Raw genomic sequence first — 18,239 nt, forward strand, 5'->3', positions numbered from 1 at the left:
ATTTGAAGTGACGAAGTAGAAAATATTTTTGATGAAGCTGTATAAGATTATAACAGACCTAGATATAGCAGACAAAAATATCTGTATTCGATAGGTGATAGCACAAGAATTAAGACCAGATGTGAGGTTTTGAGACCGTGGGAGATGAGTAAGTGTTTCTGCTGACTGTATTGGCTGGAAATATGCAGAACATGCTGCCTATTATGGTGGTGCAAGCAGAGAAGATGAATGATTGATAAAAAAAATATCAGATCTGAGGGAAATAAAATCGCAGAGTTTGGGGGATGGATGGAGAATGAGAATATTGGATTCTACTACAGAGAGCCAGCTTGGATTTGATGGGCCTCTTTCTGTGCTATAATGCATTTTATTTGGACTTGCTTAACTTGCTCTGGTCACCGATTAAGTTGTCATTTCTGTAAATCTGCTCAGTGTTCCGACTCAGACCAATACAGGCTGTCCCTCCGCAGCAGGAGATAATGTTTACTGCTTTATACTGGGTTCTTTTGGGGGGTGCGGGGTGGGGTGGTGGGGGGGGGAGGGAGTCTAACAGTGTGTGTAACAGTCTGCCAGCATTTATCTGAAATGGCAAAACACCAGTGCAGCCAGACTAGGGACAGACCCTGGAAATGTGAGGAATACAGGAAGGGAATTCTTTACCCATCCCACCTGGAAACTGGCCAAACCAGTCAGATTGGGGAGAAGCTGTTCACCTGATGTGTGTGTGTTGGGGGGGGGGGGGGGGGTGTGGGGTGTGGGGGGTAGGGATTCACTCAGGCATCCATTCTGCTGAGACACCAGTGAATTTACTCATAACCATAAGTTGAAGGATTTTTTTCTCTTGTTCACACCATGTAATGAACAATGGTTTTGGCAGCTCATAAAGTTTTGCATATAGAGAACTTACTTTTGGTAATGTTCACAACATTGTTGAATATGTACAGATTCACACTGGGTACAGATTTTTATTTTCCTTTATTCATTCACAGGATGAGGGTGTCGCTGGCCCGGCAGCATTTACTGCCCATCCCTAATTACCCAGAGGGCAGGTAAGAGTCAACCACATTGCTGTGGGTCTGAAGTCACAATGTAGGCCAGACCAGGTAAGGATGGCAGCTTCCTTCCTGAAAGAGCATTAGTGAACCAGATAGGTTTTTCTGACAATGATTAATGGTCATCATTAGACTCTGAATTCACAAGTTTTTTTTATTGAATTCAAATTGCCCCAAGTGCCGCAGCAGGCTTTGAACCCAGGTCTTCAGAACGTCATCTGGGGCTTTGGATTAACTGTCTAGTGACAATACCACTCGGACAATACTTCCCCACATCACTGTCCATCTGCACAGAGTGAACAGCAGTTTTCTGGTTGATCAGAACAGGGTAATCACACCTACGTTTGCTGAATAATTGCAGGAGTTGGATGTTGATGGGCTATTGACACCCATCTCTGAACCATCTATTCTGGGGTTTGTTTCTATTGTCTTGTTATCTTTTGGGGATAAAAACAGTTTCAATTAGCTTTCTATTAAATGCATGGCAATCAAGTCAATCCCATAACTCTCAGACAGATTAGTTTCTGTAGAAGGACTCTCCATCTCCCCGACCTCCTCCATCCTCAACTCCAACAGTACAATAATCTCACAGAGTCTCTTTATGACTATGAATGAGACAATCTGATCAGCTGCTTCTTTCCCTACTCCTATGTCAAATTGGCTCTTAATCTCCCCTTACTGCAGTTGTGATCCTGCCTCATTATACAGTGATGCTCGCATTTCATTTCTTGGCCTATCCGTGTTCATGATACTGCATGTAGCTTCTTACATATACGGCTTACAGTGCAAGAGTTTAGCTCTTTCCTTCCACCAACAGCAGTAGAATTGTACTCCAACAATACTTACAGAATCACGGCCCAGCATATTCCCCAACTTGCCTCTTACCATCAAACCAGAGGATCAATCCTCGTTCAACTGAGAGAATTCAGGAGGGCATGCCAGTAACAGCAGCATGAATACCTAAAAATGAGGTGTTAACCTGATGAAGTTACCAAAGAGGACTACTTGTGTTCCAAACAGCATAAGCAGCAAGTGATAGACAGAGCAAAGCAATCCGGGAAACAACAGAACAGATCTAAGATCTGCAGTCCAGCCACATCCAGTTGTGAATGAAGTCAGAGCACAGCTGGAGTTCTGAGGACAGTTCTCTTCAAGATATTAACCAACAAGAATGTCAGACTGGATTAATTATCATAAAACTCAAGTCCGTTTGATATTCATATATTTACAATCAGTGTTCAATTCACCAAATGTAGCTGAAGGAAAAGATAATCTTCAAGTGATTGTAACAGTGGAGACATCTGAATACTTGATCAGCAACTTAAAGCCTGTTGTGTTTAGATAGTAATAATTTTAAAGAGATTTTAAAAAGTAAGGTGGCTTGAATATAATGGAAGAAGTTGATTGGTAGGGAACTGATAATCTTGTTTTAATCTGAAGTTAATTTAGGATTAGTTAACAAATAAACACATGGTAGGGAATCCCAGCCCTATGGAGTGCACATCCAGTTCCATTTGGGAAAACCAGGACACTTCTTGTCTGAGCGACAACCACAAGAACACGGAGGTGACACGGGAAATGTCAGGAACACTCGTTTGACTGCGGTTAAAGTACTGCACACACTTCTGATCCCCTTATTCCAGGGTTGATGTGATCACACCAGAGAGGGTACAGAGGAGATTGATCAGAATGTTTCTACAATTGGAAAATTTCTGCTTTGGGGAAAGGTTGGATAGGCTGGGGATGATTTCTGAGGAGGATGAGCTGAGATTTAATTGAAGTGATAAAATGCTGAGGAATCCAGATCGAGTGGATAGGAAGGAGCTATTCATTAACTGAGAGGTCAGAAACTGAAGGATTTAGATTGAAACTAATTCTCAGAAAGAATGGGAGGGGAGAATTCATTTCACTCCGAGATGGTGGGGAGCAGGATCTCATTGATGGGGTGGCAGAGGCAGGAACCAGCATCACATTAGAATAAAAGGACATGGATGTAACTGAGATGCTGGAACATGCAGGGCTGCGGACTAAAGTCTGCAGAATGGGATCATTGTGATTGATTTAACATTTCTCCAGAATATTAAACTCAAGTCCAATTTGAGAATTTATGAACATCATCCGACCTGAATTCCAAATGTCAGAATACATTTATCAGAAAGTTACAGCATAGATCGAGGCCACTTGGCCTATCTTGCATGTGTTGGCTATAATACAATGACCCAGGCTTTACAGCGTTCTGTACTCACCAATGAGAACAACAATTTCAGACTGCGTACTCTGCCCTCTATGTTGTTATAATCTGTTTTTTCAATGTATTTCTTTGACACCTGCTCACCTTGTTTCCTGGTTTCTTTCCCAGCCCCAACTACCATTTCTGCAATTTAATCTCTCCTGCCTTCCCCCGTGTGACAGACTGTTTTTGTCCTTGTCTCACTCCCACATTGCTCACAACTTGTTACATTTCTGATGGTTCGCAGACCTCTGTGACTGCACTGCGCCCCCTGGGTCAGTGGCACGAGTTTTGAATTCTCTTCCTCATGAGATAATCGGAAATCTTTCTGGCTGCAGTTTCCCCCAGATTTTATTTTGAAAAAAAAAAGAGGATTTGTGTCAGAGCCAAGTATTTGTGAGCTTCATCCAAAATCCTGAACACTTAAACATAATATGTGACCCTCCCACAGATGTGCAGGTTTGATGGATTGGCCGTGCTAACATGACCTGTAGTGTGTAGGTTAGATGGGTTGGGTTAGCCATGGTAAATGTGGGGTTACGGAGGTAGGGTGGGACAGCAAGTCATTGCAGACTCGATGGACCAAATAGTTTCTTTGTGTGCCTAAAGGATTCTCTAATTCTACCTAGTTGTGATTGTTGTCACATTTTCCTAAGTCCAGGTTCATTCAACTCAGGTACACATGCTGCCTTTTGTGTTTCTGTGGGTGCTCACTCAATCCTTTCCTTCTGTTTTACATCAATTTCACACTGTATGTGAGGGTGGAAATGAAAGTGTAAATATAAATACTCCAACCGAAACCCTCACAGGTCAGGAACTGTTTCTGCTACGAGCATCACTCACAACAGGAAAATAAAGGTTCAGTCACACATCTGACAGAAACACAGAAGTTATAATCACCAGGAAAGGCTTAACAGCTTAAAACTCTTTTCCTAAGAAAAGAGGAGGCTGAGAGACAACCTGGTACAAGTAGGAAACTTTGTGTCTGTGTTTTCAGAGATTTGTGGTTGAAATCATTGGGTTAAAGAATGATCATTGCCCCAGGTTATCAAAGGTGCTATCTAAATGTGCGTCTTTCTTTCTGCCTATCTGTCTGAGTCAACAATCAGATGGATGTGTCATTGTCTGAGTGTTTTCCCAAATCCATGATTGAATCTGCCTCCTCCCACAATCTCAGGTGCCAGCTGCCTCCAGCCCACCCACATGGGCATGTTGAAGAGGATGACAGGAGAATGGATTGAAACCGAGAGTTCAATGCCAGAATGAAATAGGAAGAAGGAAATAAACAGGATTTTTGGATCCCAGGGGACACAGACTCCAGGATTAGTCCTTGTGGGCATTCCTGCAGTAACACGAGACAGCATTCCATGATGAGAGTTAAACCCGGGTGGCAGGAGAGGGAACCACTGAACATGAGCAGGTTTAGTTCAAACACAGGAGGTTTGTTCAGTCAGTAACAGTGTGTTAGACAGGGAGGGGAAGGGAGCAGTGAGGGGAAATGTTACCACAAGCTGCAGATGGATCACTTTCATTGGAACAGGAGGAAGCCATTCAGCCCTTCAACCCTGCTCTGCCATTCAATAGATCATGGCTGATTTGTGGCCTAAGTTGCAATTTTCAAAACCATCCAAACTCATCAATAAACTCCTCTGCACCAGACAAGATCAATATTCAAAAATGAAACATCTGCAAATGCTTGGAAATCAGGAACAAAAACAGGAATTGCTGGAAAAAAACCAGATCTGGCAGCATCTGTGGAGAGTGAACCTTTGGGTCCAGCGACCGGTCAAGTGACCACCTGCAGCTGACCATTCTGCCTTTTCTGTAACACTCTCTGGAACAGGTTCTGGTGCGAGAGGAATGAGACTGTCAATAGCAACTGAGAAAACAGGAGGATGTGCTCAATCAGAATAAAACCCATTTTGATCTTTCACCTTTAATTCAACTGTAAATATTATTCATTATCATTTCAGAAATAAGATAATAGGCCAGAAATCAACTCTTCATGTCATTGGGTCTGAGAAACTGTTAATTCTGACCTGATCCAGCCTACATGTGAATCTAGACACTAAGTAACGTGGTTGACTCTGAACCATCTCTTGGGCAGTTCGAATGGATGACAAATGCTGCCCCAGCAAGTGATGCCATGATCCCATGAACAAACAAAACAAATCCAATCGCTGTGGTTACTTGTGAACTCGCTGGTGTTATTGGAAGAGGATGAATGGGAAGGTTTATGAGGTAAAGGGAGAAGAATGGTATTCAGTGAGGTGATCTTTTGGAAAACTGATGAACCAATCAGCCTCCTTTTGCGCAGTAACAATTCAGTGAATATTTCATTCTGAGCCCTCTAAGGAAATACAGAGCAGGGTTTGTAAAGCGGTCAGATTGAATGAGGGTCTCAGTGAACACAAGTGAGACACAGGTACAGAGAGGTTTTGGGATAGATTAAATTATATTTTAAACATTTGTATAGTCATCAACTTTACAGCAGTTAAAACTGGGAGTGGAATTAGAGCAGCAAATAAATCTTTTACATTTATGCAGCTAAAGGGGATGCTGGATTAAGATACCATAGTTAGTGCTTATTTTATTCCAGGCACACCAGCCTAGGAGCACATCCCTCCTGTATCTATCCTCTCGAGCTCTTGAAGATTTTTGTTCCTTTGAAGTGTTTCATGTTTAGATACTCCAGAGAAGACAGCTTCAAGATCCTCAATCTCTCCTGCCAGGGCAATGCTGCTGTTAGAATTCAATTCACTGGTGCATGTTCCTGGCTGCTTCATGGACTGGAACTGACAATTGAGACTGAAAGGTTACTGTATACAATATCTCCAATGGTATTGCCAGATGTGAGTGGTTTTAGGAAAATGACCTTGACTTACGGGCATTGTGTGTCAGAGCACTTCCTGTTGTGGGGCATCGTGTTTAGATTCAATCTATTGATAACTATTCGAACTGACTTGCACTGGCTCCGTCAAAGTGGTCAGAGCATTATGGCTGTCATCGAAGCTGGTAACAAACTTCCCATGGGTTAAAAATCGTAAATAATAGAGTAGGTACGAGGTCTGATGGCACTGTTGGAGTATTGATGTTATTGTTAATCACATTAACTCGGCTGGAGTTGACTGAATTTATATTGTCTCTTTCTGAATCTCAGGATGTCTCTCTGGGCAGTAAGTCTCCACAAACAGCAACGTGACAGAGAGCAGGGATCATCTGTTTTGATTTAAATTGGGATTATAGCACTGCTGCTTCACAGCACCAGGTACAAGGTTGGAGCCCAGCCTTGGTCAACAGCCTGTGTGGAGTTCCCATATTCTCCCCAGGATAGTGTGGGCCCCCTCCAGGTGCTCTGGTTTCCTCCCACAGTTCAAAGATTTGTGTGTTAGGTGGATCAGTTGTGCTAAATTGTCTACAGTGTCCAGGATTGTGCAGACTCAGTGGATCAGCCATGGGAAATGCAGTGTTACAGGGATGGAGTGCTCCAGGTGGGATGCTCTTTGGATGGTTGGTGGGGTTTCATGGGCCAATGCTCTCCTGCCACACTTTTGGGATTCTATTCTATGATTGAGTATAAAGGCTACACAGCAGGGTGTCCTTGGAGAAGGAGCATGTGGTTTGTCTCAATGTTTGCGATGCCTTTAGATAGAGGTGGGCATCGCAGTGGATACAGTGCTTTATTTCCACTGCTGCTCCCTCTCCCCCAACTCTACTTTGATTTGGTCCCTTCCCACTCTGTCATTTGTAATAGTTTGCTTTGCCCTAATGGGCTTTGTTTGTAAATATTCTATTGGTTACATGGGTTGCTTACTGCTGGTAACAAAATATATTAACAAAACCCAAAATGGTGTAATGAGTATTTTGATGGTGGGAAGGTTGCTCAGTTGTGTGTGATAACATGTCTGGGTAGGAGAAATGGGGGGAAAAAGAACACTTCATAGCTCAAAGAAGAAGAACTGAAAAGCAGTTAAATCAAACCAAAGGTTCAGACAGAGAGGGAATATTTCCCTGGAGTTTGAGTAACTGGAAAGTGATGGTGTCCAGGAATAGACAGGATTTTGTTTTACAGGGCGTTTGAATTTTTTAAAAAAACTGTTATATTCAGATAGTTTCATTTCTTTTCTTTCAGTTTTATTTATTGTGGAATAAATACCTACAATATTTTAGAACCAAATTCACTAACCTTCTGTTAAATAAAATCCATCAAACCATCCCTCACTGAAAACTGATGTGGAGGTGCGATGTCCTGTAGAATCCCTGTCCACTTCTTCCTACCCGGGCTCCATGGTTATATACATACCTGGGAGATAGCAGCAGGAGGCCATTCGGCCTTTCAATCCTGCTCCACCATTCAATGGGAAACAGCCGACCATCCAGCTCAGTCTCCTGTTCCTGCTGCGTTCCAATCCCCTTTCGTGACTTTACCTCAAAGAACTATATCAAAGTCCTCTTTGGGCTTCACTGCCTTTTGTTCCAGTGGCGTTGTGGTGTTACTGTGTGGGTGTGGGCAGGGGTAATATGATGGTGCTGCCTACTGGAGGATGTATTCAGTATCCCTCATCATCCTGCAGTAACATCAATTGGGTTTCAGCAACTAGAGATAGAAACCGTTTCCAGGATATGGGCATCACTGGCTCAGCCAGCATTTATACCCCATCTCTAGTTACCCTTCAGAAGATGGTAGTGAACTGCTGTCTTGTACCATTCACAGTCCATTTGGCACAGATAGACCGACAATGCTGGGAGGGAGAGTGTTGCAGGATTTTGGCCGAGTGATTCTCGATCTTTGGTTCTTCAAATGCTGGTTAACTTAATCACAATCTGCACATGATTTTGAGATTTCAGTCTGCAAATCTTCACCATCTAGCACCCTGAATAAATGAATATGTACAGATTAGAAATTCAGAACAGACAGTCCTGGTTTTGCTGGAATATCTTTTTCCCCTTTTTTCCCCCAAAGCTGTAACCCTCCAGCCCACTTACTCTCTCCCACCATTCTGACTCTGCTACCCCTAATGTACACCCTCCCCATTCTCATGGAATTGTTGATAAACAGGTCTATGCCACCACTTCCCGTCCCTGGTTAGACTCTGCACCCTTTCTGGGTTGATTTCCTTTCCCTTCAGTTGCTGCAAGTCAATAATGTAACAGCAGAATGAAACAAAAGGAAACAGAAAGGGAGGTGGCAGATCTTGGACAGAAGAGGAACCTTCAGTTTGGGAGAATGGGTCACATCCTTTTTTGTTTCTCATTGGTCGATTCCAGTGTTATGACAAGTTGGGAATGGAACTTTGTCCCATGTGGGCGTGGTGACACTTTGACCCTCTAACAGATCAATACTACATGCAAATACGTTCCTCCTCCAGACAATCACAGTGTGAAATACTTCCCAGGAGTTACCCCAAAGCACACGCTCCAAAACCCACCCACATTCTGTACATGAGCAGTGCAGGTTTCCCCACAGATGTGCGGTCCCTGCCTCGGAATTTGGGAGTTGCAGTCCTCATGCAGCCACTGGAGACCTGTCTCTGGAACGTGAATGAAAAATGTGTGGGGTGGAGGATGTAGTGTATCGGATCCCCATTCAGACAAACGGGACATGTGGTCCGTCACTGGGATTTACTGAGACATCCGCTTAGACAACCTGATTTCTGACGTAAGGAACATAGATTCAGCCAATTGGGGGATAGGGAGGTTAATAAGGCCCAGTAGGTTTTAAGCAGAGGTGGCTCAGTGGCGAGTACTGCTGCCTCACAGCGTCAGGGACCTTAGGCGACTGTGTGGAGTTTACACATTCTCCCCATGTTTGCATGGTTTCGTGCAGTTCTCCAGTTTCCTCACAGTTCAAAGATGTGCAGGTTAGGTGGATTGCCCATGCTAAATTGCTGACAGTGTCCATGCACGTGCCGATTAGACAATTAGCCATTGGAAATGCAGTGTTACAGGGAACGAGTGGGTCTGAATGGGATGTTCATTGTAGGGTTGGTGTGGACTCAATGGATGAATACCCTGTTTCTGCACTATAGGCATTCTATTCTATTCTCATGAAGAAGAATGAACCTGTCTCGATGTGTTGTGAATCTATCGAATTCCCTATTGAAAATGTGGTGGATGCCATGAGAATGACCAAATTTAATGAAGAGATACAGATTTTTAATTTGCAATGAATTGAAGTGTGAGAAAGAGCAGGCGGGAAAATCCAGCTGAGACCGAGGTGAGCTCAATCATCACCGTATTAAATGGTGGAGCTGGTTCGAAGGGCTGCATTGCCTCCCCTGGGCCCAGGGCTTATCTTCTTACGGTAATAACTGGAAAGCTGAATCCAAAACTCACCACCTTCACCAAAGGAGATTTTATGTAAAAGCAGGATAGTCAGGTGGATTAGCAATCCAAATTTAGATAGTGAGGAAGTGTGTAGGAGATAATGATTTTGCAATTTTAAACTGAGGGGAGACAGTGATTTATGGTTTTAGATTGCGTTGTACATTTACACCGTCCAGAATACTCTGTTGTGAATATATATCCTGTACTTTATTACAAAGCCAATGTCTCTGACAAAGAAAACCCAAACACCCAGGTAACATCACCTCACCTCATAATCTGATAAAAGACTTGTGATAATTCTGGTTGAATTTAGAATTCAGATGGAAAGTGGGAAGATTAAATCCAATCCCAAGATCCTGTGTTAAACAATGGAGACTACAACAGGATGAGGCAAGAGTTGGCGAATGTAGACTGGAAGCAAATATTTACAGTGGGAGAGTTGATGGACAGTGGAGGAATATCAAAGCAATTTTTCAAAGTGCTCAGCAAAAGTATATATCAGTGAAAAGGAAGGACTGTAGGAAAAGGAGTAATCTGCCATGGGTGGCTAAGGAAATAAGGGAGTTTATCAAATTGAAATAGAAGGCATACAAATTGGCAAAGACCAGCGAGAAACTAGGAGATTGGAAAATCTTCAAAGATCTACAGAAACCTAGATGGGATTTGGGGAGAAAAGTGATGAGTAGCTATCCCCATGGTCAGAATAGCAGTTTTCACTGCGAGAGGGGAACATCCTGTGTGGGGAACATATGGCCTATGTAATTGTTGAAGCACTTAACTGTTACCATAGAGATAATCCTGATCAAATTAAAATTCACAGCACACTCCAAAAGCTTGTACTTCCAAATAAACCTGTTGGATTACAACTTGGTGTTGTGTGATTTTTAACTTTGTCCACCCCACCCCAACACAGGCTCCTCCATATCAGAATCCTGACAGACAACCCCACTGAAACTGAAGTGTCTGTCAGGTACTTGAGTGAGCCGTGGGGGAGAGGTTTGTCTTTTAACTACAAAGTGCTGAGCTAAACTAGACGTTTTAAACTGCCAGTGCCATGGAGATAATGCTGATAGACAGCTTCTATTCAAAACCTTAAGTCACAAACGTAAAAGAATGGGAGCTGCATATGGGAAAATTACATGATAATGCCTGGAGGTGTTTTGCATCTACACTATCCAGGTAACTGCCATGTCTCATCAATAAAGACTAAAAGAAGACCTCTCAGAGTTCTGTGCCTAGTTATTCCTATCCAGCAGGGTTCAGGAATATGAATACAGAGCAGTCAGTCTTCACAGTGGAGGATATGAAGAACATGCCAGTAATTGATAAGGATACCAAGGAAGGTGAGTACCAAGAAATAACCATTGTCACGAAAGCGTTAGAGCTGGGCAAGCTAATGTAGCTAAAGGTAGACAAATCTCCTTGCCCATATGGAATACATCCCAGGGTGCTACCAGAGATAGTGGGACAAATAGCAAATATACTTAAAATTATAGCGTCCTACTGCAGAGACAGGCCCTTTGGCCCAAACTGGTCCATGCCGACCAGAATACCCATCCACGCGAACCCCATTTCCCTGCACTTGGCCCATCTGCTTCTGACTCTTTGCTATCCATGTATTTGTCCAAATGCCTTTCACATGTTGTTAATGTACCCACCTAACCACTTCCACTGGCACCTCATTCCATGCATGTACCACCCTCAGTTGCCACTCAGGTTCCCTTGTATTCTTTCTCCTCTAACCTTAAGCTGACGCCCCCAGTCCTTGATGCCTTTGGAATAAGACCGAGTGAATTCACCTTACCCAAGCCTCTCATGGTTTTATACACTTCTATAAAAGATTCCCCCCTCTGTTTCCTCTGATCTAAATAAAATGTCCACGCTTGTCCAACCTTTCCCTATAACTCAGACCCCTGAGCCCGGGCAACATCCTTTTAATTTCTTCTGCACTTTTTACATTTAAATAACTGAACCCTACACTGCATTCATCACATTTCCAGGGTTTCCCCACGAGGCTGGAACCGACGTGACAATGCCAATGGATTTCAAGCCATGATCAATAATTCACTCCTTTACAAAATTCCCATTTTCATGGTTTTTTCATGAGACAGTTATCGTTGTGTCTTTCTGGTTGCATGATTAATTAAAAACTTGTCCTCATACAAAATAAATCTGAGGCTTGACTGTTCCTGGGAAATGTGCCATGTTTTTTCAGACTTTTACAACCAAATGAACTGTCTCTCCACATTCACCATACTAACATGGACTTTTCCAGTCACACTGATATTTGAAATATTTGCTCATGGACAGAATGCACCTTTCCTTCCACATGAAATGGCTAATGATATTTACTTGATCCGTGCCGATCTGAATATCAGATTTGAACATGAAGTTCAATCTGAATTTCTTAACCGCAAATTCACCCTTTCAGTACCCAACAGAGAAAACAACTCACCACTGTTAATACAGGATTCGTAAGATAATTGTAATATTAAGTTGTAGTTTCCTTGTTCCCCCAAAGCTTCAAATGACAGTTTCAACTTCTTTCTTTCATGAACTGAAATCCAAACCAGTCTCCTCACTCCTTTCCTCCACACCCAGTTTTTTTTTTCTCTCTCCTCTATTTGAATTCAATTTCCTAGCTCCTGTCTACAGACTATGAACCAAATCAATGATTCTGACTCGGAGCCTCCTGGGTGTTGGAGAATCCTGCCCCCACCTCCCACGGTTTCCTTCCTGGTCAGACCGACATTGTTTTTTTTCCACAATCTGGAACCTCTTATTTATTTTCCCCAGCCCACCTCTGATGAGCACCATCCTGCACACACTGCTTCTTGCACACACTGGTCAAATCATATCTGGTTGAACTAAAATGAACCAAATTAGCACTCTAATTGCATGCCTATCCTTATCCTTTTCCATAATATTCCTGAATATTCACACGAGTTCTGATAACTTTCTGAAAAATGCTCCCCCACTGATACTTTGACAATTCGTCAGGATACCAGGAGAGGGGCCATTCCTCTGGGTCCTGCTCTCAGAGGGAGCTGCCAATGACAGATTAATCCCACACGCCCACAGCCTCCCTCCCTGGCACTGAGCCATACTGCACATACGCCAATAATTGCGCAGCACTGCGCCTGTGCACTGGTCTCCCCTCCAATAGCACATGCTCCAGATCACACAGAAACCTGGGTGATTGACAGCAGCTGCTGCCCAATGGAGTGGAGGGGGCGGGGCTGGACTGAGACAATGGGATTGTAAACAATGAACGAATGTGGAGGACATTGGGGGATGGGCAGGTCAGTGAGGGTCAGGATCAGTGCAGAAGCAGGAGGGGATCCTGGACAAACTGAGCAATGGGAAGAGTCTGACAGGAGAGAAACTACAGGAAGGTTCTGTTTGGAGGCTCAGGCAGGGATAGCTGAAAGACAGTATGGACTGGTGGCTTGGGCACGTTTTCCAATCAGCCTCTTCAAAGATGCTGTCATTCAACTCTAAACCCGATTCTCCTTGTCCAGAGGTAAGGACACTACCATCATTTCCTGGTGGGCTAGTGGAAAGAAGGGAAGATGTTCTCAATCTCACTCATATGGAAACTCCATGACCTCCTCCCACTTTCTGTCTATGGTGGGGATGGAGGAGACAGAGCAGGTGGGAGGTGGTTCGGGATATAGGGACTGCCTTTCAAAAGGAACTCACCTGTCTTGGCGATATTAACAAGACTGAATACACAGTCACTAACACAAAGCTGGTGTACGTGAACTTTATACAGAATATTAACACCTATGCAGACCCTAATATACAGAGTTCAGTCCTGGATATTCATAACAGCTTTGTGCGTGGAAAATCATGTCTCATGAACTGGACTAAGTTTACGGAAGAGGTAACAAAGAGGATTGATGAGGGCAGAGCAGTGGACATGATCTACATGGACTTCAGTAAGGCGTTCGCAAGGTTCCTCATGGGAGACTGGTTAGCAAGATTAGATCTCATGGAATACATCGAGAACTAACCATTTAAATACAGAACTGGCTCAAAGGTAGAAGACAGAGTGGTGCCATCGGGATGCTTTTCAGGCTGGAGGACTGTGACCAGTGGAGTGTCGCAAGGATCGGTGCTGGATCCTGCATTTTTCGTCATTTATATCAATTATTTGGATGTGAACATAGGAGGTATTGTCAATAAATTTGCAGATGACACCAAAATTAGAGATGTAGTCGACAGTGAAAAAAAACCTCAGAGTGCAAGGGGACCTGCATGAGACGGTGAATGGGCTGAGGAGTTCAGTTTAGAAAAATGTGAGGTGCTGCATTTTAGAAAAGCAGACCTTGGCAGGACTTATACAGTTAATAGTAAGTTCCTGGGGTGTGTTCCAAAATAAAGAGATCTTGGAGTGCAGGTTCATAGTTCCCTGAAAGTAGAGTCGCAGGTAGATAGGATAGTGAAGAAGGCAGTTGGTCTGCTTTCCTTTATTGGTCAGAGCATTGAGTATCGGGGTTGGGAGGTCATATTGCGGCTGTACAGGACATTCATTAGGAATGTTTTGGAATATCCAACGCAATTCTAGTCTCTTTCCTATCAGAAAAATGTTTTCATACTTGAAAGGGGTCAGAAAATAATTACAAGGATGTTGCCAGGGTTGGATAGGGTGTTTTCCCTGGAATGTCAGAGGCTGAGGGGTGACCTTATAGTGATTTATAAAATCAGGCAGGGCAAGGGGAGTGTAAATAGACAAAGTCTTTTCCCTGTGGTTGGGGAGTACGGAACTAGGAGACACGGAGGGGAGTGTAGGCAGAGAGATGTGGGCAGAGCATGTGTCTGAAGAGAGGGTTATGGGGATAGAGAGGGAAGGTACAGAAACGGGTGAGGGGAGAGAGGAAGGAGACAGGCACCGGGGACAGGCAGAGGAGTGTGGAGGGCGAGGACAGAAAGCGGGGGGGGGGGGGGGTTTACAGAGAGCGGGGGGGGAGGGAGAACAAAAACCGGGGTAGGGGACAGAGCGTGGGTGAACAGATAGCTGGGGTGGGGAGAACAGAGAGCAGGGGGGAGAACAGAGAACGGGGCGGAGAACAGAGAGCGGGGAGGGGGGAAAAGTGAGCAGGAGAAACACAGGGGAACAGACAGGGGCAGTAGACAGACAGTTATTTTATTTTATAGATCTACAACTCAACCCTGTTCCTGTTTTCTCCTCCTCACCTTCAATCCCTCTGAAGGGCTCAGAACAACTGTACAGTTCCTGAAAAGTGGAGTTTCAGGGATATCAGGTGCTGAAGGTGGCATTTGGGACAATGACCTTTATTGGTCTTTGCACTGATCAATAAAGGAACCTGTATTCAATTCCACTCTGTGTGGTGTTTGCACATTCTTCCTCTAAGTTCTCTGTGGGCTTCCTCTGGGTGCACTGATTTCCTCAAACAATCCAAAATCGTGCAGGTTAGGTGGATTAGCTGTGGGAAATGTTGGGTGACATGGTTCATGTGGAATGTTGTTCCGATGGTTGTTATAGTCTCATGGGCTGAATGGCCTGTTTCCACATTTTAGGGATTCTGTGACTGAGTATAGGGGGGGTAGGAGGACATGTTGTGACGGTATAGGGCATTGGTGAGGCCTGTTTTAGAGTACTACATTCAATTCTAGTCTCCCGACTTCAGACATATATTACTAGAATAGGACTCAACCCCATAATGACAAGTTCCTGGGAAGTTTTGACGAACAAATAGACCTTGCAGTGTGGGTTGATAGTTCTTGAAAGTGGGGTTGAAGGTAGACAGGTCGGTGAAGGTGGTGTTTGGTATGCTAGCTGTTATTGGGCAGTGCACTGAGTATAGGAGTTGGGAGATCATGTTTCGGTTGTACAGTTTATTGGCTCGGCCATTTTTGTAATGCCCAAACTGCTTTCAATTCCAGTCTCCCTGCTATAGGAAATATGTTGGGAAACTTGGAAGAGTTCAGAAAAGATTTACAAGGGTGTTGCCAGTATTGAAATATTTGAACCATAGGGAGGGGCTGAGGATATTTTCCCTGTAACAGTGGACACTGTATAATGCCATCCCACAACTTCTTCAAGGCTGCAATTTTTCCTGCATCTGTCACCATTTCAGATGCTGCCCGACCTGCTGAGGATCTCCAGTGCTTTTTGGTTTTATTGCAGATTTCCTCCATTTTACTGAAGCACTTGGAGACAGAGAGCTGTACAGCTCCAGGTTTTGTTGACTCTGATTCCTGGGATGGCAGGACTGATGGATGAACAGGGACTCAATCCTCGTTTAATCCTCCTTTCCTTTGGTTTTCTGAGTTGCTGACAACTTCAGTAATATTCTACCTCCCATTCCCTGTCCAGAATCTGACCCATCTAAGCCTACACTTTAGTTCTCATCCCCCAGCCAGACTAGTTATAAACTCACCAATGGAACTGCAAAAGCCCCCACCAGGATATTTCTCCCAGCTCTGCCCAGGGGTAACCGGTCAGGCTGGTATAGGTCCCACCCAGAAACAGTCCCAGTGCCTGAAGAATCTAAACCTTTCTCTGGTACACCATTTCCCCAGCCACATATCTAACTGATCTGCCCTCTTATTCATGCTCTCACTAGCACATGGCACTGGGTGCAAGTCTCGGGTTATTACATTTCAGGAGCTACATTTTAATGCATCCCTGATCTCCCTATATCCAGCTTTCAGGTCCTCATCCCTTTGTTAAGTGATGTCATTAGTATCTATTTGTTCCACCACCATTGGCTGTTAAACATCCAGCTCCAGAATGCCCTGCAGCCAATCCAAGATATCGCGAATCCTAGCTTCAGGAGGTAACGCACCATCCTGGATTCATGTCTGTGGCCACAGCAGTGCCCGCCCTAACCCTGACCATTGAATCCCCTGTCACTACAGCAGTGTTTCCTCTCTTTCCTCCCGATCTGTGCAGCAGAGCTCTCTGTGGTGTCATGAACCTGGCTGTTGCTGATTTCCCGTGAAGACACTGGAAGCGTCCCTTATTTCCCACATTGTGCAAGAGGAGCACACCACAGCTCTGAGGTGCCCTGTCACAACATCTCTCTACATTTATCTAGTTACTCCCATTAAGAGAATTTAAATGAGTGAGCAACCTACCTTCACTTCAAACATGGCCATTATAATAACAAAAAATATCTTTACTTTAGCTGATATGTCATACTTTAAAAACTTAAATACTCCACAGGTATCACTGACAAATTGGCTATTCCCATTGGGACTGTGAATTTCTGAAAGTCCTGAACTAAAACTGAGTTTCAGCTTCACCTTCTCCCTGTCTCACCTCACTATTTACAACCAACTCCAAAACACTCTCATTGAGCCAAGCAGCCCTCACAGTGCAGCCCTGTCATTTTCATTGTCTGCTCACACCTACACTTCCCTCAGCCTCCTGTCCTGTTCCAATGCATCTCAATGGGAGCTCAGGACCAGCATTGCATCTTTCAATTCAGTCCTTTGTAACCCCAGAGTCAAAATGGACTTCAGCAGTTTCTGAATGAACAGAGAGTTGTCAGAATCTGGAACGTTCCACCTGAAATGGTGCTGGAATTTGAGTCCACAAGGAATTTCAATGAGAAATTTGCAGAGAATTGAAAGTAGGAAGTTTACAGATTAAGATTATAAAGTGGATGATTGAGACTAAATCTGACAGTTCCTGCAAAAAGACGAGGTGTAATTTGGATAAATCTGTGCTCTCTCTGAGGCCAATACCTCCTTCCACAGTTGCAGGGCCAAAACCGAACACATACCCCAAGGGGGATCCAACCATGGACTTGAACATCTGTCTGCTTTTGGCTTGACAAAAATATTGAAGATATTTTCCCACAGACAGAACAGACAAACCTTTCTCCTTCCACAGTTAAATGCCAATGATATTCAGATCTTGATGACTCCGCTGACTGTAGAAACTTGTTTATTGAGATCCCAGTCAATTCATCTAACCTACAGATCTTTGGACTACAAGAGATAGGGGTTAAAGAGTAACTAATAGGTGGGGAGAGAGCCCAAAGAGACACAGGAACATTTGGAAACATAAAAGGAGTGGGAAATTGGAAAACTGTTAATGGAGGAGACAGGAACTTTCTAGCATCTCAGTGGCGGTGTTGGAAATGGTGGCTGATGATCTCCATTGTGCCTGCAAAAAAGACCCTGAGATTCCACTTGCCAGCTCTTTAACACACAAAACTGTTCCCTGTCCAACATCTCTGTCTTATGCTTACTGCAGTTTTCCAGTGAAGTTTGATGCAAGCTGGAAAAACACTTCAGAACATATCAAATGGCTTCCTCTTTCAAGAACTGCAATGTCCCCTCACATGTGGTCAACAATGCCCTCCAATGTATTTCCTCCACTTCCCACACCACTGCCCTTGAACCCCACCCCTCCAAATGCAACAAAGATGGAATCCCCCCATCCTCACCTCCACCCAGATACAACACATCATCCTCTGCTCTTTCCACCATCAGATCCAACCACCTGAGATATATTTCCCTCCCCACCCCTTTCATTTCCACAGAGATCATACCTTCTGTGACTTCCACGTTAGATCCACACTCCCCACCAACCCATCCTCCACTCCAGGCACCTTCGCTTGCCACTGCAAGAGGTGGAAAACCTTTGCCCA

General features: G+C 44.0%; 1 long non-coding RNA gene across 2 annotated transcripts in view; it reads right to left on the minus strand.

The window, feature by feature from the left end:
* LOC140458764 (uncharacterized) overlaps positions 1–18,239 on the minus strand; it is a 108,963-nt gene that overhangs the window by 16,913 nt on the left and 73,811 nt on the right. For both annotated transcript variants that reach the window (XR_011953666.1, XR_011953665.1), the window contains exon 3: positions 7,586–8,156. This is a non-coding gene — a long non-coding RNA (uncharacterized lncRNA). The remainder of the gene's footprint in view (positions 1–7,585; positions 8,157–18,239) is intronic.

This window comes from Chiloscyllium punctatum, chromosome 34, assembly GCF_047496795.1.
Source record: "Chiloscyllium punctatum isolate Juve2018m chromosome 34, sChiPun1.3, whole genome shotgun sequence".
Taxonomy (NCBI): domain Eukaryota; kingdom Metazoa; phylum Chordata; class Chondrichthyes; order Orectolobiformes; family Hemiscylliidae; genus Chiloscyllium; species Chiloscyllium punctatum.